This window comes from Sus scrofa, chromosome 4 (genome assembly GCF_054392235.1).
Source record: "Sus scrofa isolate SSC_HxYL_T2T_F1_AM1 chromosome 4, Sscrofa_HxYL_maternal_Yorkshire_Landrace_v2.0, whole genome shotgun sequence".
Classification (NCBI taxonomy): Eukaryota; Metazoa; Chordata; class Mammalia; order Artiodactyla; family Suidae; genus Sus; species Sus scrofa.
The window spans coordinates 84,618,930-84,643,804 of NC_139386.1; the positions used below are offsets into that span (position 1 = coordinate 84,618,930).

The following is a 24,875-nucleotide window of genomic DNA, read 5'->3' on the forward strand; positions in this document are numbered from 1 at the left end:
CAAAATATCTGGTTATTTTTCTTTTTGTTACATTAAGACCAGTGGGTTTCAGTATTGTCAGTTTGAGACACCCCTTCAATGTTCCCTTTCAATTTTTGGTCTAATGGTTTAGCATCTGTTGATGATTATCAATCATTTTCTTACTAAGTTTTGCAAAATGATAATTTCTAATTTTATAATTCCTAATGAAGTTGTTAGCTGGAATTCTGATACGAGAAAATAAACTCTAGGAGTTCCTGTCGTGGCTCAGTGGTTAACAAATCTTACTAGGAACCATGGGGTTGTAGGTTCGATCCCTGACCTTAATCAGTGGGTTAAGGATCCAGCATTGCTGTGAGCTGTGGTGTAGGTACTCCAGGTCACATAGCCACAGAAAGAGGTAGAACCAGGTTTTGAAGCCAGTCATTCTATCCCTGGGAACCATTCTTTTAACTGCTATGTTTTACTCCATTTAGAATGGAATCCACAGGTTTATGAGTCAAGCTGCTTTCACTGATCAAGAGGTAAACACACTGGCTAACACAATTTGTAAATAATATCACTCAAATAGTGTACTAATTATAAGATGATTTTTAATACTAGGAGGCTTGATTCTTTACAATTTTGATAACTGAATTTATTAATTAATAAAGTCAATGATCTTGTGAACTGAACTTCAACAGAAAGCTTGCAGAGACTTTGTATTACATCCCTGTGGTGAAAAATAAGATCCATGAAGACTAGCCTAAGGATAAGGCTCCTGAGTGAAAGGAGAGAGGAAGAAAGAAGTAGAAGGGGAAGAATATAAGTTTCTCTTTGAGGTCTAAAGTAGAACTACTTAATCTGGTTTTGCTTGAGAATCTCACGGTAAAAGACCTCTAAGGCAGGAAGTAAATTCCATAAAGGTAGGGACCACACCATTTTTATCACCAATGGATTTCTCTGTGCTTTAGGCACAAATAAAAATTACTGAAGGAACAATGAGTGTTATACGTGTTTGATTCTTCAGCAGTGAGTCCCTATGGCTCTATAAGAAATGACAGAAAAATCATGAGCTTCCCTGTAGAGACTGAGATACAGAGGTTAAAATGTCTACTATCCAGTAAAGCCAAGTATATTTGCATGGGGAAAAGAATTCACCTAATTCACCTTCTAGAGCCAAAGTAACATTTTATAGAGACCTTAAATGCCTTCCAATCTATTGGGGGCTGTAGCTGCATCAGTAAGTACACGTGTATCTTTGAAAATAACTTGCTCAATATGGTAGTCACTGTCCACAGGTGGCTATCTAAATTTAAATTGGTAAAACTAAATAAAATTAAAAATCCATTTTCTTAGTCATTCTAGCCACATTTCAGATGCTGAATAGCACATGCAGCTGGCTAGTGGCTACCAAACTAGATAGCTCAGTTCTAGATTATTTTCCTCATTACAGAAAGTTCTATTGGGAGTTCCTGTCGTGGCTCAGTGGTTAACGAATCCGACTAGGAACCATGAGGTGGTGGGTTCGATCCCTGGCCTTGCTCAGTAGGTTAACGATCCAGCGTTGCCGTGAGCTGTGGTGTGGGTTGCAGACGTGGCTCGGATCCCATGTTGCTGTGGCTGTGGCGTAGGCCAGTGGCTACAGCTCCGATTGGACCTCCATATGCCGTTGGAACGCCCAAGGAATGGCAACAAGACAAAAAAAAAAAAAAAAGGTTCTATTGGACAATGCTACTGTGAGGAATGAGCAGAAAATAACTGTTACATTGAAAGTTACCATAGTGGCTCATCAGAAACAAATCCACCTAGTATCCATGAAGATGCAGGTTTGATCCCTGATCTCACTTAGTGGGTCAGGGATCTAGTATTACTGTGAGCTGTGATATGGTCACAGATGTGGCTTGGATCTCAAGTTACTGTGGCTGTGGTGTAGGCTAGCACCTACATTTCTGATTTGATCCATAGCCTGGGAACTTCCATATGCCTCAGGTGTGGCCCAAAAAAGAAAAAAAAGAAAGAAAGAGTAAATCTTGATAAGGTGAAGAATAAGTGAAGAAGTCAACTACTATCACCAATACTAACACCAATATGAACAACAGTCCTTCTCCTTTACCCACACTCCTAGATAAAATTGCCTTTCTGGGGTATGTGGCTCCCCATCTTTTGGATAAAACCTAGAGCAGATCCCGTGACTTTTGTGGTTACTCTGAAATGTGATTTTTATTTATGAAACTTATTTCTGTATTTTGTCTAATTACAAGTACATTTCTTAACTCTGTCCCTACTTTTCAGCCCCTGTCAATTTGCCTTTTTTGACGATGACTCCAGGCTGTTCCTTTGGAAAAATTTATGGTTGTCTCTCCAGGACCCATAACAATGCCTGGCATGAGTACTAAATACATATTTGTGGTTAAATAAAGATGGCCACAAGTTTTGTAAATAAAGAAAATCTAATTTTACCCTCAAGTATTCATCAAGAGTGGAAAAATATGGGAATAGGCATTTATGGAAAGATGAGATCAAAAAGCAAAATTATAGTATTTTTTAATATAAATTTTCCTTCAAAGTTAAAGTAGAATTTTCATCAAATGAAATGGACAGATTTTAAGGATTGATGAGTTTGTCCAAATTCATATACCTATGTAATCCTTATTCTCTCCAAGATATAGAGCATTCTACTCACACCAAAGATCTTTCCTGCATCTTCACAGGCAATCACTGCTAACCACCCACTTCCCAAACTGTAGCTTTGTTTTAACTATTATCAAAGAGTTGAATGAAAATTAAACACTATTTAGTGAACTCAAACTATAGACTCTTTTGTGTTTGGCTTCTTTAACTTAGCATAAATATATATCTTTAATATATGTATTTTATATTATACATATATTAATATTTACATTATATATATAGTATATACATATATATACACATTTCTTTGGTAGTCCAGCCATGTTGTGGCATTATGTGTAGGATTCCACTCTATGGGTGTACCACAACTTGTTCCTGATCTGTTAATGGATATTTGCATTATTTTCAGATTTAAACATATTATGAATAAGGTTGTTTTAACATTCACTTTTTAAAACATTGTATTTATGTTGGGCATGTAAGCTAAAAGTAGGATAGTTGGATCATAGATAGATATATTTTTAACTTTATGAAAGACTGCCAGAATGTCCCCGAAGTACTTTTACCGTATAATATTCCCACTAGCAGTATATAAAATGTTAAATTATTTCACATCTTAATAATTAGTGTTATCAGTCTATAAATTTTAACCATTCTAGTGAGTGTCATTTGGTGTTTGAGTTGTTAGTTTGCTTTTCCCTAATGACTAATTATGTATATTACTTGTACTTTTTATATACAAATTGGCAAAATGCTTGTTCAAGTGTTTTGTTCATTTAAAAAATTTTGATGTATACAACCAAATAGCCCCGCCTGACCCAGCTAGCCCCTCCCTCCAACCAGCACTGCCCACCCTGGGGAAGTGCTCGCCGGACAGGGAGTGCCAGGGCAAGCCCTGCCCAGCTACGGGAAGTGCACCCCCACCACAGTGCCCACCTCCAAGTCCCACCCACCCCTGGGAAGCGCCCTCCACCTCGGAGTAACCTGGCTGGCCCCACCTGTGCTCCAGAAGTGCCCTGCTGCTGCTGAGCAGGCTGGGCAGCACCACCCACCCTTAGAAAGCACACTCCGCAGTGGAGTGACCTCTCTATCCCCACCTGCCTTGGGAAGCGCCCCACTACCACAGAGTAAGCTGGCCAGCACCACCTATGCTCAGCAAACACTCTGCTGTGTGGGAGTGACCTATCTAGCCCCGCCTACCCTCAGGAAGCACCCCCGCTGCTGCGGAGCAAGCCGGCTAGCACTGCCCGCCCTAAGGAAGTGCTCTGCCGCCAGGGAGCATCAGGGCAAGTCCCGCCGTGCAGCCAGGAGTGCACCTCCAACACGACCAAGAAAAATATAAGCAAGATGAAGAAGCTCAGAAACCATTCCCAGTTAAAGGAACAGGAGAATTCACCTAAAGCAGTCAACAAAGAAAAATACCTCTGTAGTCTAACAGACTTGGAGTTCAAAAGGGAGATAGTGAAAATACTGAAGGAATTAGGATATGAACAGTAATGCAGACTCCCTCAGAAAGGAAATAGAAAATATAACGAGGAGCAAAAAAAAAAAAAAAAAAGAAAATTCATTTTCAGAGATACAAACTGAGCAAAGGGCAGTAAAAACCAGAATGAATAATGCAGAAGAACGAATTAGCGATGTGGAAGATAGAATAATGGAAATCACACAAACAGGACAGCAGACAGAAAACCAAATGAAAAAACATGAAAGCAATATTAGAGACCTATGGGGGTAATATAAAGCGGGCCAATCTACATATAATAGGAATTCCAGAAGGAAAAGAAAAAGAAAAGGGGATTGAAAATATATTTGAAGAAATTATGGCTGAAAACTTGCCAAATCTAAAGGATACTGATATCAAGAATACACAATGGAGAAAAGACAGCCTATTCAATAAGTGGTGCTGAGAAAACTGGACAGCCACATGGAAAAGAATGAAATTAGAACACTCCCTAACACCATACACAAAAATAAACTCAAAATGGATTAAAGACCTAGATATAAGACCAGACACTATAAAACTCTTAGAGGAAAACATAGGCCAAACACTCTCTGACATAAACGACAGCAACATCTCAGATCCACCTCCTGGAGTAATGACAATAAAAACAAAAATAAGCAAATGAGACGTAATTAAATTTCCAAGTTTCTGCACAGCAAAGGAAACCCTAAACAAAACGAAAAGACAACCCACAGAATGGGAGAAAATCTTTGCAAATGAATCGACTGACAAGGATTAATCTCCAAAATTTATAAACACCTCCTACAGTTCAATACCAAAAAACCAAACAACCCTATCAAAAAATGGGCAGAAGATCTAAACAGACAATTCTCCAAAGAAGACATACAGATGGCCAAAAAACTCGTGAAAAGATGTTCAGCGTCACTCATTATTAGAGAAATGCAAATCAAAACCACTCTTAGGTACCACCTTACACCAGCCAGAATGGCCATCATCAAAAACTCTACAAACAATAAATGCTTGAGACAGTGTGGAGAAAAAGGAATTCTATTAAACTGTTGGTAGGGATGTAAATTGGTGCAATCCCTGTGGAAAGCAGTGTGGAGATCCTCAGAAAACTGAAAATAGAATTACCATTTGATCCAGCAGTCCCATTCCTGGGCATCTATCCAGAGAAAACCATGACTCAAAAATACACATGTACTCTAATGTTCCTTGCAGCACTATATGCAATAACCAAGACATGGAAACAACATAAATGTCCATCGACAGAGGAGTGGATCAAGAAGATGTGTTACATATATACACACTAGAATATTACTCAGCCATTAAAAGGAGAGAACGGCATTTTTAGCAACATGGATGGACCTAGAAATTATCATGCTAAGTGAAATCAGTCAGAAAATGAGACACTAACATCAAATGCTATCATTTACATGTGGAATCTGAAAAAAGGACACAATGAACTTCTTTGCGAAACAGACTCACAGACTGAAAACCTTATGGTTTCCAAAGGAGACAGGTTGGGGGGTAGGGGATGCACTGAGGGTTTGGGATTGAAATGCTATAAAATTTGATTGTGATGATTGTTGTACAACTATAAATGTAATAAAATTTATTGAGTAATTTAAAAACAGAAAAAATAGAACAAAATTTAACCATTGCAGGAATTATGATTGCAAAAAACATCATAATGTTATAACCCTTAAACAAGTAAAAATCGCATAACTAACAAAAATAGGAAGGGAGAGAACTAAAGGAAATGTAGCAACACCAACAGCTTCATTGCTGTGGCAGAGATAAAAATCACACTAAGATTGGAAAAGCAGTTTAAAAAATGACAATGAGACTAATTTAATTTTCTTCATATGTCTTTTTAAAAATTTTTTAACAATTTAAAAAAAATTTTTTAAAGTAATCACTTTGATACATGAGAAAATTTTATGTCACATTTAACAATTTATTTCTTTATATTTTTCTTCACAAAGTAAAATTAATTGTTAGATATTTTATTTAAAATAGCATAAAAGGTGGAATTCCTGCTGTGGTGCAGTGTGTTTATAATCTGAATTGTCTCTTTAGCCTTACTGGTTTGATCCCAGGCCCCATGCAGTGGGTTAAGGATCCAGCATTGCTGCAGCCGTGGCAAAGTTTGCAGCTCTGGAGAATGCAATATCTAGCATGTGAACTTTCATATGCTGCAGCGGCAGCTGAGAATGGAAAATAAACAAAAAATAAAATAACAAAAGGTATCATCTCATTCTTATAAAATTAATTTCATCTACCTACTCTTCTGATACTATTATTTTGTTGTGTTCAAATTTCATTAATTTTTTAATTTTTTTAAGGATAATTTCTCTTTTACTTGCCTTTTGAGTATCACATTAGTTAAAGCCTGACACATAACAAAATTTAGTATTTTTGTTATTATTTAGTTGTGGATATATTTCTATTATCTTTATGATTTCTTATTTAAGCCATGAGTTTGAATAGCTCTTTTTAAAAAAGACTTCATGTATATGGCATATTTTAGTTACCTTTTTGTTATGGATTTTTCATCTAATTTTATGTGGTTAATTTTTTATACATTTTATATTCTTGAAGACAATGTATATTTTCTTTCTTTTTTTTCTTTTTTTTGTTTTTGTTTTTTTTGCTTTTTAGGGCTACGTCTGCAGCGTGTGGATGTTCCCAGGCTAGGGGTCCGATCAGAGCTATAGCTGCTGACCTGTGCCACAGCCACAGCAGCAATGCCAGATCTGAGGCGTGTTTATGACCTACACCACAGCTCACAGCAACACCGGATCATCCTTAACCCACTGAGTAAGATCAGGGATTGAACTTGCAACCTCATGGTTCTTAGTAGGATTTGTTTCCACTTAGCCGGGACAGGAACTCCATATTTTTAAATTTAAGGTAGAAAAATAATCTCTATAGATAAAAAGATAGAAATATGGATATTAGATCAGACTTGGTGATATTTGGTTCAAGTCTCCTATATCCTTGTTTTTGCTCTGCTTTGAAGGACATATCTCTTACAGATATATTAGAAACCGTGCTTCTAGGTACATACACATTTGTGATGATTATTTCCTTTGTTGTTATGCTGTATAACACCTCATTTATGTTAACTGTCTTGCTCTACTCTGGTATTAACATTATAAAATAAGCTTTAATTTGGTTTGAGTTTATATGTTATATTTTTATAACTTCATTTTCTGCCTCCAGTGCTTAGTTTCAGCTGTGTCTTGTCAGCAACATTTAGAGGTATTTTATTCTTTATTTTATCCAAACCGCTAATCTCTGTCATTTAATAGGTGGTTTCATTGCATTTATATTTAATTATTAAAATGTGCATTTATTCCTTCTCTTTTATTTAGTGTTTTTGGTTTATCACTACTTCTTTGCTCCATTTTTCTTTTTCATTTTCATCTGTTGGATTAATGCGGTTTAATATATTTCTTTTTTCTTTCCCTCTCTTAGTTCAGAAGATAAGTATCTCTGTTCCTTTACTGCTTATCCTAAACTTTCTATTGTTCTATCATGCATGATTAGCTCTAATTTTTTAATGGTGTATAAATGTATTAGTTATTGGCATCCTCCTCATGAATGAGATGCTAGCATTCTCTTAACCCACAAAAATTAGTCATCAGTTGGCTTTTTTACAGCTACTGAGTTATTAATTTAGTGACAATGTTTATTACTTTCCATATTTATGGTTATTTCTTATATGCTCTTCCTTTTCCGTAAGTTCCCTTTTCTTCTCAGCTTCGCCTAATATTTGTAGGGCCTAGAGCAGGAATATAAATGGAGGTCACATATCCTATGCCTATATATTTAACATTTGTAAGTAGAGCATACATATTATTAAATAAATTATATTCTATCCTCTTTTTTGACAAACATACCTTCCTAAAAACCTGGAAGTCTATGTTCTAAACTAGAATTCTTAGATTTCTTGGACTTTCAAGCCAGAAAAGCATGGCTTGGGAAAAATAGTCCCTTGGCCTTTGTTCTTCAGCTTGCAGCCATTCTGTTTTCACTCTGGTTCTGTCCCACACAGTTAAAGGCCTTTCATACATGTTTATAGTCTCCACCACCACTACAACCAAACTCCATGGACATTTCCTGCAAACAGCAACCGGTGGGCCACCTCTTGGGTTTAGGGGTATGACTACTGGTGGCACCTCTCATTTATGGGACAACAGACTGGGGAAGGAGCCCCATGCATGATCTGTAAGCAGGTTCAGGGCTGTTTTTGTGGGAAATTGTGGGGGTTCTGGGTATTAGGACCAGGGTCTAGAAGAAGAAGCTGATTCCAGGTGGGCACTTCTCCTTTGCCCTATAGATTCTACTTCATGGATAGAGAATTAGAAAAATCAAGGGCAGAGAGAAGGCTGACAGCACAGGGTTCAGGAGAGCTGCCTGGTTCTCAAAGTAATAATATCACGAAAAGACTGTCTTTCCTCCATTGTATATTCTTGCCCCCTGTGCCATAGATTAATCAACCTTAATTGTGCGGGTTTATTTCTGGGCTTTCTGTCCTGTTCCATTGATATATATTTCTGTTTTTGTGCCAGTACTATACAGCTTTGATGACTATAGCTTTGTAGTATAGTCTGAAATCAAGGAGTGATTCCTCCAGCTCCACTCTTCTTTCTCAAGATTGTTTTGATCATTCAGGGTTTTTTCTATTTACATACAAATTTATTTTTTTTTTCTAGTTACATGAAAAATGCCATTGGTAATTTGATAGTGATTGCATTACATATGTAGTTTGCCTTGGGTAGTATGGTCATTTTAACAGTACAGATTCATTTTAATAGTCCAATTCAAGAACATTGTATATATTTCTATCTGTATCATCTTCATTTTCTTTCATCAGTGTCTTACAGTTTTTGAAGTACAGGTTTTTGCCTCTTTAGGTAGGTTTATTCCTATGTATTTTATTCTTTTATATGCAATGGTAAATTGGATTGTTTCCTTAATTACCCTTTCTCAGCTACATGTAAAAGAATGAAATTAAAACATTCTCTAACACCACACACAAAAATAAACTCAAAATGGATTAAAGACCTAAGTGTAAAACTGGGTACTATAAAACTCCTAGAAGAAAACATAGGCAAAACATTTTTTGACATAAATAGCAGCAAAGTTTTTTTGGATCCATCACCTAGAGTAATGGAAAAAAAACCAAGAATAAACAAATGGGACCTGATCAAACTTGAAAGCTTTTGCACAGCAAAGGAAACAATAAACAAAATGAAGAGACCACCTACAGACTGGGAGAAAATATTTGCAATTAATGCTACTGACAAAGGATTAATTTCCAAAATATACAAACAGCTCATACAACTTAATATATATATATATATCCTGCAAACAACCAAATCAAAAAATGGTCAGAAGACCTAAATAGATATTTCTCAAAGAAGACATATAGAAGGACAACAGGCATATAAAGATGTGCTCGATATCACTAATTATTAGAGAAATGCAAATCAAAACTACAATGAGGTACCACCTCAAATGTTCATCATTAAAAGTCTACAAATAATAGGGAGTGCCCATGGTGGCTCAGCAGTAGTTAACCTGACTAGCATCCGTGAGAACACGGGTTCAATTCCTGGCCTTGCTCAGTGGGTTAAGGATCTGGTATTGCTGTGAGCTGTGGTGTAGGTTACAGATGCAGCTTGGATCCATTATTGCTGTGGCTGTGCCTGTGGCTTGCAGCTACAGCTCCAATTTGACCCCTAGCCTGGGAACTTCCCTATGCCACAGGTATGGCCCTAAAAGAAAGAGCCTACAATTAATAAATGCTGATGAGGACCACTGTTGGTGGGAATGTAAATTGGGGGCAGCGACTAAGGAAAATAGTGTGGAGGTTCCTTTAAAATACTTAGAAAAATTTAAAAACCTATGATAGGGTTACAATGTGATCCAGCAATCCCACTCCTGGGCATATATTCAAAGAAAATTCTAACTTTAAAATATACATGCACCCCAATGTTCGTGGTAGCACTATTTATGATAGCCAAGACATGGAAACAACCTAAAATTCGTTGACAGAGGAATGAATAAAGAAGATATGGTGTATCTGTATATATAATATATATGCGCATACTGAATATTAAAAAGGAGTGAAATAATGCCATTTGCAGCAAAATGGGTGGACCTAGAAATTATCATACCAAGTGAGGTAAGTCAGACAGTTATCATATGATACACTTATATGTTGAATCTGAACAAAATGATACAAATGAACTTATTTACAAAACAGAAACTCAGTCACAGCTGTAGAAAACAAACAAGGTTACCAAAAGGGATAGTGACAGGGGAGCAGGGAAGAGATAAATTAGGAATTTTGTATTAATATATACATACTATTATATATGAAATTGATAAAAGACCTACTAATAGCACATAGGGGACTATATTCAATATCTTGTAATAACCTAAAATGTAAAAGAATATATGTATGTATGTATATACATGTTATGCATATATAACATATATAACTGAATGACTTTGCTGTATACATGAAACTAACAATGTTGTAAATTGACTACATTTTTTAAATGGTTAAAAAAGTTATAATGTCATGAAGCACATCCTTTGATAATTTTTTCAGTGAGATACTGTGCATGGTAAACTATGTTCCCCACCTCCCCTTAAATAGTAGTTAAGATGAGCGTAAAATCCTAGGTTTACTGACTTTCCTTTAGTACTTTGAATATATTATGCCATTGTCTTCTGCTATCTGTTGTTCTGATTAAAAGCCTACTTTTAATATCATTGTTATTTCTTTATGTATAATCCAAAGTTTCACTACATGTCTCAGTTTGAATCGTAGTCATTAAATCTTAGCCCTGGTTGTTTATGGGCAGTGGCTTCATTGATCCATGTGTGCTTAATACTAAAATGATCTTAGAAGTCATCTGCGGAGGAGAGAAATTACTCTTCTGTTTCTTTTCCATCCCCTGCTTCTGCCTTGGTCCATTCAGAAGAGAAAGTTTACCCACATTTTGACCTTAAGTGTCTTTGCACTTGAGCATCTGAGATAAGCTGACTGTTCTTATCCATGAGGTTAGTTAATTATGTAAATTTAGAATATGCTTTCCAGATCCAATCATGCTAGATAGTAGTAGGGAAAGGAAGGCCTGATAGAGCCTCAAAGCCCAAGATGTTCTGTAATGACTTAGTTAAGGAACTCTACACTTGAAATGCTGACATATTATTTCCTATTTGCTGTTTAGCCTAGCTAAAATATCTCTCAATAGAGAACCCTGATGTAGGAGTAGGGTGAGATTTGGACACCAAAATTCCTACTGAAATCCTTAACAGCATTATATTCATCTTAATTTGACAGAATATATGATAAAACTAAAGCCCAGGGAGCTGAAGTGATTTTACCCTGAGTAGAAAGTTAACAAGAGAAGTGGCAGAAAATAGAACTTTAATTTCTAGCTCAGGAATATATCTAGGATTCTGTTATGTTTTTAATTTTTCTATTTTCACAATCTCTTTCCTTAACAAAATAAAATTTTCTATATGATATTTTCTACTAATGATCCTTTACACAAACTGCATTTATATAGAAAGAGCAGAGATTTTAGAATCAGGAAAAGCTGAATTGAATTCTGCTTCTGCCATTTACTAGTTCTGGAACCTAATGTTAATCTCTTTGAGCCTCAATTTTCTCATCTGTAAAAAGGGGATAAGAATATTCATCTCAAGGTATTTTAAAAGGTTACTACAGAGCTTCTGGCATTGTGCCTGGCACACAGTAGAAACTAAATAAATGGTATTGTTTTGTTATGTTGTCACTGTTACTAGCGTTTTTTCATTTTAACACATTGACTCTGGCCCTATCATGATATTCTTATTTCTTTAGGGAGCTCTTGTCTTTATCCTGTATTTATGAATGTGTGTGTTTAAGGAACTTCAATGGGACTTTCTCTGGGTAAAGATATATCTCACTTGCTGCTAGGGTAGCATTTAGTACACTGTGCATGAAGACTGTGAAGTGTGATTGATATTATAAGTGATAAATGAAGAGTTGACAAATAGATCATAGCCACTCTAATGTAGAATTAGTGCTAGTAGCTTGTTCATAACTCTTTAGTCTGCTCCAGACCCAGCATATGAGTCATAGCTCCTGAATGCCAGGCTCAGGAACAGAAAGGCCAGCTTCCTCCCTGATCACAATCTCAGAAGCCACTCATTAGTGTGAGTGCATTAAGATGCTCAGCCACTGCATGATTAGTGTGTCTCTGTTCTCCTTCCCAACTTTCTATCACTTCCCTCCATGTTTCTCATTGTTGCATCATCCTGTACTGCCTCTCACTTGAGATTCCCAAAGGAATTCTAACTGCTTTCTGGAAAGTTGGGGATGGGATTAAATTATGAAGATTTAAGAGATTTTTGCTACATTTTCATTTAAATCATCAGAGTAGGATAGATGGGTGGTTTTCTTTAATTCAAGCCTGCCAAGTTTATCCAAAGTGACAGAATAACATTTAGATCCCCAAGAGAAAAAAATATATTACTTATCCTCTTGATTATTGGGAAACAAAGAGAATATCTGCTTCTTAGATAGATCCCATATGATCCAAAATCTACAGATGCTCGGGAAGCCAAAGTTGAAGGATGCCTTTGCTATTAGGAGGCCCAGTCAATGTACAACTCCAGAAGCTTCAAGGGAAAAATAGGAATGGAAATTCCCAAATGATGATAATGTAGTTTCAGACTTTTAAATACATGACCATGAAATCCCTGAGCTTTAGTGTGTTAGAGGCAAGCCTTCCTGGATACTTTGAGTTTTGCATGAGAGAAAATAGATAGCACATGTGAATATTGACTTTCATCTAAGACAGACCTGAATTCCTGATCTTGGATTGGTATTTACTAACTCACTAATTTGTTGTCCATACATAATCTTCATCTCCACATCTAAACATTGGAAATAGTTTATACCTACTTCACTGGGTGTTTATTTGTTTGTTTTGAGGATCATGGGAACTCATGTGTATAAAACATTCATCACAATGAATGGGACTTATTAAAGGCTCAATAAATGGTAACTTTTTTAGGTGCTGGCCTAGACATGCATGCTCGCTAAGCTAAATTAACAAAATATTTATTAAACACCAATTCTGACCCAGACTCATTGCGTCATATACCTTGTAGGCACAGAGATGATCTTGTTCTACCTTTAAGAAGATTATGGTCAATATATCTTGTCTTTTGACCCTTTAATTTTCAGCTCCATGACATCATAAGAGCAGAGATTTTGTAGGTTTTATATTAATGTATTGTCATGTTCTAGCAGAGTCAATAAATTTAACACATATTCACTGAGGGTCTTTTTGTCCCAAGTACTATTTCAGGTATTTAGGATATATCAGTGCATAAATTCACCAAAGATCTTTGCCCTTGAGGAAGTTACATTATGGACAAATAAATCTACTTAATAATAACATCCAAAAATGTGCCATGAAATATTTTTCTTGACTCATATATTGAAAATTTCCCTGAAGAACAGAAGCAATTCATAAATAACTCAACCAGATAGTGTGATGCCACTTATAAGCCACTACTGCAGATGTTGCATTTTGCAAGGTTACTAAGCCTTCTTACAGATTTTATGAGAATGACATGTGGGTGTGTGGTCTATGAGACTGTCTGGCTCCTTTGAGGAGGTGGGCTTCATACCATGTAGTTTGGGAGTCCTGGTCTCCCACCCACCAAATCAATTAATTGGTCCCCAACCTAGAAGGCAACACAGGGACACACATGGAGCCCTGGTGGTTAAGCGAACTTTCTCTGACCAGTAGGTGTATATCTGCTGCTTTTCTGGATCTGCCCCCCTTAGGGACTGTGCGCCTTCTTCATCAAGAAATCTGCCAGCATTCACGATTGGAACATAAACAGACCAGCATGTTCTGATTAATCCAAATTGGAATTATTCAAACAGTCACAAAAAGAGATCTTTTCCCCTGAAGGAATTTATATGTGAAGAGAGACTAGGATGGGAAATAAACATTTCTATAATGATTAAAGTTAATTGGCTTGAAAGGATGCCTCTGAAAGAAATGCTTTCTGGTTTTAGTTCCAATCTATTTTGGGACAAGCCTGTTTTTCATAAGATTGGTAACTGCAAACAGATACTGCCCTTTCATTGGAAACAGATGGTACAAGACATAATTAAAGAAGTATGCACTGGCATCTCAAATAACTGCTTTCAATTACAGCATTTCAAGAGTATTAAGGGGAAATATTTTAAACAAAACCACTGCAAAAATAGATTTTGTCATTAACTTTGAAATAATATTTGACTTAAGGTTGAAATTTCCATGTGCCAGGTTTGGATCTCATGGCTGATGCTGATTGGTACAAGAGAAATTGAATCATTATGGCCTATGATTCAGGGTTAAAAAAAAAATTCTCTTTTTTTTCAATGCGGAGAAAAACTGTTTCCTCCCCCCATCTCGTAGGACTTGTATTTTATTTTGCACTTGGATCTCAGTTCTATATTACAGTCTCGAGATTCCGTAGTGAAACTATCTCATAATTAACTCCAAAGTTGTCTGTTGTGTGTGTGTGTGTGTGTGTGTCTGTGTGTGTGTGTGTAGGCAATGGTTACAGGCCCAGCCCCCAATCATGAGGCATATTTATATGCCCTATAGCTCACATTGTTAAGTATATACTGTATACATTCATGCTGAGATCTATATGTAAACCCCCAAATTAGATAATATGCAAACTCATCAGATTGCCTTGGCTGGTATATTCATAATCCAGGGTTTGCTTATTGTAATTTTTCTCTTTACGTAATGTTAGTGGAGATTATAACAATTATAAGGAGGTATATAATATTGGCAGGTTACAAAATACATCACTTGTCCTTCCGTAACTTATTGGAATGATGTTTACTTTTCTTAGTAAATACTTGTTTATGTATTGAGCAATTAACACATGACAGGCACTGTACCAGTAGATAAAAGAATGAATAAAGACAGCTGCTAACTTGCCCTCCTAGAGTTTATGATTGAATGGTGGACAGAGAAAAGAGAAAAAATTGCAAGGTAGTAGGGATGGCAGAAAACACTGAATAGGAGTACTTCATCTAAGGAGAGGCTTCTACTCTATTACCTTAATCTTGGTGTTAGAAGTAGAAGAGTAAAACATCTGTACAATGATGACTCAAACACATAGTATAGTTTTGGATATAGCTCCTAATGATGATAGCAGCAATCAGGAAGATAGGGCACTATGTATTGATCACTGATGGGCATTAATTGATCAACCAGCATAGCATAAATTTACTTTTTATTATGTACACACATGTGCACACAAAGGGAGAGAAAGTGACACAGAGAACTCATGTGAGTTATACAACTGACCCACAAAAGTTGCATGGACTCTAAGCCCTGTCTAGTTGTGATGATGGATCATGTGTGAACTATCCCTACTCTCATGCCCCTGCCTTTACCCTAATTTTTGCGTCCTTGAAATGGCCGGACGAAGGATTGTGGTGAATAACAAGTAAAAGAGCAAAATACTATCCAGTCCATGCATTTATTTCCTCATTGCATTGGTAGTAAGTAGAATGTTGCAATTGGATTTTTGGACTATTAAAAAAAAGATTTTTTGATAGCCCTGAAAAGAATTAGAATATCCTTCAAGGATATATTCAGTATTCAAATTATCCATGAAGTTGTTCACATTAACCCCACCTAATAATAAGCTTTTCCTCATTTTGGACACTCTCTGTAGTATGTGTGTGTGAGCATGTGTGTGTGTGTGTGTGTGTGTGTGTGTGTGTGTGTGTGTACATGCACACTCCATAACCTTTATTATTAATGGGGAGTGAATTTAGGAAATACCACAAACATAAATAACATTTTTCCAAGAAAACACTATATTGATTGGTTCCCAAAGAATTAAGAGGAAATATAGCAAAAAGTGATAATGCTTTGATAAACAACAAGGGGGGAAATTTTCTAATTTGAGGCAGGAAAGAGAGAGAAGAGACAATTCTGGACTTTGGTGAGGGAGCTGTGGAAGGGACTTAGAACCTTGATAATCACTTTTGAATAATGATATAAAAAGTGAAGGAAGAAAAATCATTTTAACAAAGAAACTTCAAATTCTTCAGATAAAAGCACTTTTTTTTTTTTTAGGGTTGGGGTTATTCATATGGGTAGACTAAATGCTCCAATTTCTTCACTTTTCCCTACATCTGTCCACTTTACACAGCCTAATTGTGAGTGGAGTGTATTTTCCTGCTTCAACTTGGGGTTGACCATATGACTTTCTTGACCATGTGGGTAGGAGTGATAGAGGCCACTTCCACATCTATGTTTTAAGAGGCCTTACATGATTCTTCTTGCTTCCTTTGCCTCTGTTCCCTTTATGAAAGAAGCATGCCTTGGCTGGTTCTCAATCCCAGAATGCTGAGAGACACATGTAGCAGAGCCACTCCAGCTGGCCCAGGAACCTGAAGTAAGAAGCAGATCCAGCCAGGTAAGCCCAGCCTCAGTCCTAGCTGAGCCAACCCACAGACTCATTGGAAAAAAAAAAAAAAAAGATTGTTCCTTTAAGCCACTGAGTCTTGGGGTCATTTGTTATTCAGAAATATTGTGCCAAAGTTAATTAATACATTGCAAAATAAATGGTGGTGTGTTGAGAAGGAGGAGGAGAGTGGAGATGGGCATCCTTTTCTGGCTGTCTCCCTGGTTCTCCATAATCTATGGAAAGGTAGCTATCAGGCAATGGCTGGCCTGCCTAGTGGTTGGCTGTCTTCCTTGAGTAGGTGAAATTTGCTAGAAAATTCAGAGCAAGTTCACTCAGTTTGAGGGGTGAGAAGCTATTATTTATGGTTGATAATTCTTCAAAACCTGAAAATAACTAAGCAAAACTTGGCCATTGATATCAATTTATGATTGCCTCTGCTTCTTTTATTCTGAAAGATCATGTAAGCTCCTTCATTTTTAAGGGTAATTTCAAACATTCTTTTGTCTAGTCCAGTGCTAGGTAATACAGGAATTTAGTAAATTCTACTAAAGGACTATGTTAAAAGTTCTTGGGTTGCAAGTCCTAAGTGTCAGAATCTGGATAATCAGTTGAATACTCAGCCCTTTTTTCCAAACCACCTCCAATTTCAACCAAAAGCTTCCTAATTCCTTCTTGCCAAACTTTCTTACCCTCAGAATATTGGATTAATAGCATGTGATATCTAAAGATAGATGATGATGTAGTGAATGCCGAGATTTTGAATGATATAATCTCACAGCACCAATACCCCAGTTAGGAAATCTAGGCACCTTTACTTACAGAGACTGAAGACTAATTGCCTCAACAAGCATACCCGAAAATGTGTGATTGATTGGTATCAATGAGCAGTTTAAATCTCTTAGGTCAATGGTATTTTTCCCAACTGTCCTCTCACTCTTATCTCAGAAAAATCTCTTTCTGTCATACAGGATTATAAAGTTTAGGTGATGACTAGATACCCAAGGGGAAGTGTCCTGTCACACCACTTGGACTGCATTGAAGACTTGCATCTAGAAAATAAAATAATAGTGATGACGATGATGATAACACCTAGACTATTTGCTGAACTTAGGATCAACAAGCACTGTGCTAAGTGTTTTATTTGCCTTATCTTATTTAAACCACATAACAATTCTGAAGGAGTGATTATTATTCACCCCAAGGATGTTAAGTCACTTGCAGTTAACAAGTAGCTGACATGAGATTTGGACTCTGGCCCGTCAGACTCCTTGATCATTATTCTTCACTACCTTGGCGGGAGGTGTTAGTTGAAAGCATGGTTTTGGATATTCTCTTAAAAGACTAGGACATTTCCCCCCCACTTACTTGTCTTTTCCACAAGTAAAGTGTAGTCTTAGCCTTCCTTTCTCCAGTTTTGTCTTGATAGAACTCCAAAAACACTCGACAGCTTCCATATGTCAACTGGGTGACCCCTGTGTTTTTCTATTTATGTTTCCTCTTTCAATTCAACTCAAGGGCCACAACACTGAAGCCTTCAAGCAGGATGGGTTTATGGAAGAAACAGAGAAAAATCTAATTTGTTACCAAGAACTTCGTAAGGCAACAGACATAAAACTATTGTGGCCTTACCCAAATGAATGCCTTACCTCTGTTGAGTTTTATTATAGCCATTCATTTATATATGACTGAAACAATATGCTGTACAGCAGAAACTGACAATACTGTAAATCAATTATACAAAATTAATTTTTAATTTTATAAAAACCTAATAAACCAAAAAAGAAAATAAATCTCACATTTAATTTGATAATTTCTTCTTTCTGAAAATAATAAAGTATTCTCAAGACCTTACCTGAAGCTAAGGAGGGTAAATCACTGTCTTAGTCACACCAAAGTTTTGTAGAAAATTTACTCAAATAGTTTTCATGCGGCAAGCTATTTAGATCTTACTGATGAGACAAATCACACAAGTGTAAAAGAAAAGAAAACTTTTTTTTAAAAAAAAGACCATGAGAAAAGCATTATTTTGTGCTATTTAGAGAAGCTTGGGAGCTTTTCTTTTCCTTTGGTAAATGCCACAAAGGAGATGTTTCTCATGAAAATTTAACTGATAGACAGATTGTAACATGAAGAAGGATGGCCTCTGGGAATACTTATGGGAGAGAGCTTGGAGCCAGGACCAGTAATTATGAGACACCAAGGAAAAAAGCAGAGGTTGCATAGATGTAAAATATTCAAAAAATGATCATGGAAAATGAGAAGAAGAGAAAGAGCAAATGCTTTAAATAAAAGCAGTTCTCATTATATAAAACCTGACAACATTCACATCTGGTATAACAGAAAATATACTTGATTTGAATGTATCCTTGAAATATATTGAAGAAAAATTGGATACATGCATGAAACTATGTTGGACAGAGAGAACTGGAATTTGAATCTTGGACCTACATTTCCAATTTGAGTGACCTTGAGCAATTTTCTACAGCTTCAAATTTATTACTTGCAAAATGGAACTCATGAAATAACATATGCAGACATGCATAACATATATAGTAAGTGTTTAAAATGTATTAATTGAATCTAAATAATACAACCAGTTCTACACTAGAGGCAAGCGTGCCTATTATGGCCAATAGAACTTGAAACATAAGGCTCAGACCTCAGATTTCTCAGGACCAATCACTTGACAAGTATCAGGAAATATGATAGATTTCTATTATTATAGATAGAGCTGAAATACATGGAGTGAGGCACTGAGTGTTAAAGGGAATGAGTGTTAGGTTGTAGGAGTGAAGAATAAAAAGACCTACTGGATGCAAATTCTCTCAATCAAATTTAAGCTTCAGATACATGTGACTGAGTGACACCACAATAAGAACAAGATTTAGGGTCAGATTTGCTTTCAGATCTTGACTTTGCTTGTGTGACTTTTGTCTAGCATTTCCAACCCTCAGATTCCCAATCCATAGAATGAGAACAAAAATACTTACTTTTTGATGCCTTTTAAGGATTACAGATGGTTTATGAAAAATGCCTAGCAGTTGGTATATATATGATACAGGGAAGCTATTGTTACTTAAAAGGCCATGGCTCCTTCAGAGCAGAAACTGAACTTCATGAATCTTTATATCTTTCATTGTGCTAAACACAATGCCTGTCATATATTAGGTATAATAAATCTTCATTGCATGGATGAATAACCAAAACATGCTCATGCCTTTTGCACTAATTGCCATCAGATGGAGCTTTTGCCTAATTTGAGAGGTTTGTTTTGCCTTTAAAAGACCAACAGCATCACCTTTGACTTCATATCATATCTCCAAAACAGAAGAAGTACAATAGACATAAATTGACTGTCTGGGGTGCTTCCCTATTAGCAGCACATTCAGATTCCACCTAAATGATTGGTTATATTTCTGGTTTTAGACTCAGTCCTGTATTCATTTCCCAGCTCCACCATGTCTGACAAGTCACTTTGGTAAAAGTTAGTTACCCCTTTGAACTTAATTTCCTCATTCATAAATAATGACCTTAATCGATGTAAAAATTAAATGAGACAGCATATGTATAATGCCAGACATATAATAGGCAGCACAAAATTTGAAACTGAACATATGACTCCAAAGTTCAGGCTCCTTATATTACGTTTGATTTCCAAAGGATTTTAGGCTCCTTAAAGAAAGGAACTATATCTTACTCAGAAACACTTTGCATATAACTTGGTGCCAAGCATAATGCAGGGCGAAGAGTAGTATGTAATCAATACTTATGGGGCTGAATTGCTTCCAACTGTTAGCCATACTCTAAGTGAATCAAGAACATTTCTTTAGGAAAATGTGCCTTTGGACACAAGGAACCATAATTGATTCACAAAAACAAGGAATACCAAGGAAAATTTCTTTCCCTTCTTAAAGTTATTAGACTGGTTGTTTGGAGGAAAAGAAAAATATAGACATCACATCCTTTCATTTTAATACATCTTTAGGCAGTTAAACACTTGATACTTTTACATGCAAGTAATAGAAAACCCAAATCAAATTGACTACAAAAGTAAGCTTATTGTCTTATATGCTTGGAAGTGTGTGTCAGAATTGGTTGATCCAGCAGTTCAACAATGTGATCAAAGATCCAGCTATTTTCTGTCTCTCTATTTTGATAACAGTGTCAGCTTTATACTGGATGTAAGTTGTTCAGTAGTAGAAAATAGGATACGTGATTAATTTCTGGAAAGAGAAAATCAAAGAGAACATGTCACTCCCAAGCATCGTACTTAATTTTCTCTTCACAGTGTTCCTAGTTCTTAAGCAGTAATTGTCATCAGTGAAATGCAGTGCATTGATAAGCTTAGGTTAGGGATCCTGGCAAGGGATATGGTAGTATGATTGGAGTTAAGGTCAATTCCTCAAACATTATTGCTTCTACAAAGTGGTGGGAGTAAAATGGAGAAAGAAGGAAGGGGATTCAGTTACCATGTCCCCAGAAAACATTATTATGTTTACCAAGAAGATGTAAAAGTTTGGCCTGGATGACAGAGTTGAGTTGATTAGTAGCTGATTAAGTAGCTACATGGTTAACAAATTAGAGAGAGAAGTGACATGTCACATACTCCACAAATTTCCCCTTATATTACATTGTCAGCTCAGATTGGGTTAGGTTTTTCTCTACTGTGCTTTTGAAAAAAATAGGTGTCATTTCATGTGCATACAGTATATTAATTATATAAGTATATTCCAATCCAACTGTGAAGTTGTTGAAAGCAGGAACTGTGTCTTACCCATCTTTCCAGCCTCAAGACAGCACAGAAGCTGGCAAATATAAAAAGCTCTATTTTCAAATATTAGTTAAAGAGCAAACAATGGGTAAAATTTCAGGAAGGGAGATTTCAAATCCTCACGTGGTGAAAAAAAAACTTCCTTATAAGAAATGTATTATATAAATTACTAATAATCATCAATAATTTAACCATAAAGAAGATTAAAGTTGAATTAAAATGCATTTGAAGTCCCTTTTTAGTCTGGAATTTGATGATTTTCTGAGTTCACTGATGGAGATCACAATATATACTCCATGATTATGGCCCAGATGGGACCCAAAGAGAAATCAGGACATTCTGGGTGGTTGGAAGTTGCTCGAGTCAACTGTTTGATTCATGAAAATTCAAACGTTTTTCCAGGGCCATGATTTCTAAGAAGGGAGAACATTCCATTCTTCATGCCAGCTGTGATGCCCAGTTCTTGCTGATTGTCATCTGATATGGACTTGGCATTCTCTACCTGGTTATGGGCCAGATGCCAAAAATAAATAAATAAATAAATAAATAACCAAAACCGAAGGAAGCTCATGAGCCAACATAGTGCCAGAAATGGGGGAGGAAGCTTCTTTTTCTTTTTTGTTTTTTTAGGGCCACATCCTTGGCCCCACACGTGAGGTGATTCAGAGCTGCACCAGCTGGCCTATACCACAGCCACAGAAGCACCAGATCTGAGCCATATCTGTGACCTACATTGTGGCTCATGGCAACACTGCCAGATCCTTAACCCACTGAGTGGTGAGGCTAAGGATCGAAACCATGTCCTCGTGTATACTAGTTGTGTTTGTTACCACTGACACAGAGTAGGAACTCTGGGGGAGGAATTTCTTAACAGCTGGAGTAATCATTAGCTCAGACAATCTCTGTTTTGTTTTGTTTGTTTAAAACATGATTTTTTAAGATAAATACTGTTGGAATATACTTAACTTACAATCTTATATTGCTTTCAGGCATACAGTACAGTAAATCAGTTATACATAATATCCATTCCTTTTCAGATTATTTTCCTATATAAATTACTACATAGTACTGAGTAAATTGCTCTGTGCTATAGAGTAGGTTCTTGTTACCTATCTATTTTAAATATAGTAGTGTATACATGTCAATCCCAACCCCCTAGTTTATCCCTCCTCCTATGTTTCCCCTTTGGTAACTATAAATTTGGTTTCAAATTCTTTGATTATGTTTCTGTTCTCTAAGGTCTTTGGTATCATTTTTATTATATTCCACATGTTGGTGTTCTCATGATATTTGTCTTTCTCTGTCTTACTTCATTTAGCATGATAATCTCTAGGTCCATACATGTTGCTTCAAATGTCATTATTTCATTTTTTATAGCTGAGTAGTATCCCATTGTATATATGTACCACATCTTCCTTATCCAATCCTCTGTCAATGGACATTTAGGTTGCTTCTGTCTTGACTACTGTAAATAGTGCTGTGAAGTATATTGGGGTGCCTGTATCTTTTCAAATTGTGGTTTTCTCCAGATAGATACCTAGGAGTAGGATTGCTGGATCATAGGGTATTTCTATATTTACTTTTTAAAATAAATCTCCATACCGTTCTTCACCAGGGTAGGAGGGTTCCCTTTTCTCCATACCTTCTCCAGCATTTTTTGTTTGTAGACTTTTTGATGATGACCATTCTGACTGGTGAGGGTACCTCATTATAGTTTTGATTTGCATTTCTTTAGTAATTAGTGATATTGTAGCTCAAACAGTATTTAAGAAAAAGAAAAAACAAAAGCAGAACTCAACATGGCAGACATTCACTGTTTACCTAATTTGGGTACTGTGCAGGCCCTCTGGTTAGGGGGATAATAAATACATGGAGACAAGGTACTGGCTTATGATCAAGTTTAGAATTTAGAATTGAATATTTGCAAAATACACACATGTGCACACACACACACACACACACACATAAACACAGAGTACCTTAGAAATGTACAAAACAACATCCAAGACAGTAAAGGGGGTGACTGGACAATATGATATCCAGAAATGTACTACACATAGCATACTCTCCCACTTACCCACCTAGACTGTCCTAACCTCTTGATTTGCTTCAACACTGATATTCTCTCCAGCCTATTAGAATTGATTCTCTTAAACCCTTGATTCCCATAAATATTCCCTGTGACATTAGCTTGCTCTCTGTTGAGGTTATGTTTTTAACACCATCTTTTTTTTTTCTTTGCTTTTTAGGGCCACACCTGCAGCATATGGAAGTTCCCAAGTTAGGGGTCCAATCAGAGCTACAGCTGCTGGCCTTTGCCACAGCCACAGAAACATCAGATCCAAGCTGTGACCTATACCACAGCTCACAGCAATGCTGGATCCTTAACCCACTAAGCAAGGCCAGGGATTGAACCCTCAACCTCACAGTTCCTAGTCAGATTCATTTCCACTGCGCTATGATGGGAACTCCAACACCATCATTTTTGGTAAAAAATTATGCATCACTCTCAATCCTTCCACTCAGATATAACCACTGTTAGTTAGCATAGTGATGTATGTTCTCTTATTTTTGTTCTATATATATTCTTTTCTTTTACAAATTAATAGGGTTTCACTTGCCATTCCTAGAATACAATTTGTTTATATAGGTGAAGCTGTGGAAGGATATATGCAAAATTGTTAACTGTGGTTTTTCTCTGGGGAAGGAAGGATGTTGGGATATTTATCTTATTCTTGCAAGTCTATGTTGTCATTTTAAACAATAAAGATGTATTTAGGTAAATTAATAACATTTATAAAAGGAGAAAATAAAATCTCTACTCCCAGTGCAGTTGCCAATAAAAAATATCTGTTCATTCATTGTCTTATGGCAGTAGTCCTCATCCTTGGGGACATGGCAGGAGAGGAAAGTATTCTGTCTGGATCCTAATTTTTTTTTCCAAGAGAGGAATAAGAAAAGAAAAATGAGAAAGAGGAGCCTTGATTTTCTACTAGAGGCTTCAAATGCTTAATAAACAAAAGAGCAAACATCAGGGAATAACACTTCAATTCATTGAGGGAATATTCTCATCAGCTTCTAAGAGGAAGGAGCTTTTGTGAAGAGAAAGCAGAACTGGCTCAAAGTTAGGAGGCATGAGTTTTAGCTCCAGGTCTGTGAAAACCAATATTGGTGAATCTGCAGAAGTTATAGTGTCCATTTTGGGTTCAACTTCCTGCCTCATGAAAGAACTATTTTTATAATATTTTAAAATTGAAAATTTTGAGGGTTCAAGCTTTTTAACCTTGCCAAGTAAGGAGGATGAAAAGGAAAAAGCAAACAAACAGCAAAATCAAAACCTGTCATCAAACTCCATCCATATTTCGCAAATGAAATGACACATTAGCACAAAAAGTGACATGGTCTCATATTCTAAAAATTAACTTTATGTAAAAAAAAAAGAATTCTCAAAATTTTCTCTTGTTTGTCTTTTTCCTCCATTGGCAAGTATATATTTTGCCATGGATTGCATTTGGGAATCTTGGCAATAAG

General features: G+C 36.3%; 1 long non-coding RNA gene across 12 annotated transcripts in view; it reads left to right on the forward strand.

Moving 5' to 3' along the window:
* LOC106510093 (uncharacterized) overlaps positions 1 to 24,875 on the forward strand; it is a 291,454-nt gene that overhangs the window by 86,210 nt on the left and 180,369 nt on the right. For 9 of the 12 annotated variants that reach the window (XR_014843875.1, XR_014843870.1, XR_014843872.1 and 6 more), the window contains one exon: positions 16,479 to 16,582. This is a non-coding gene — a long non-coding RNA (uncharacterized LOC106510093). The remainder of the gene's footprint in view (positions 1 to 16,478; positions 16,583 to 24,875) is intronic. The other 3 variants (XR_014843866.1, XR_014843876.1, XR_014843873.1) reach the window with 1 other exon arrangement.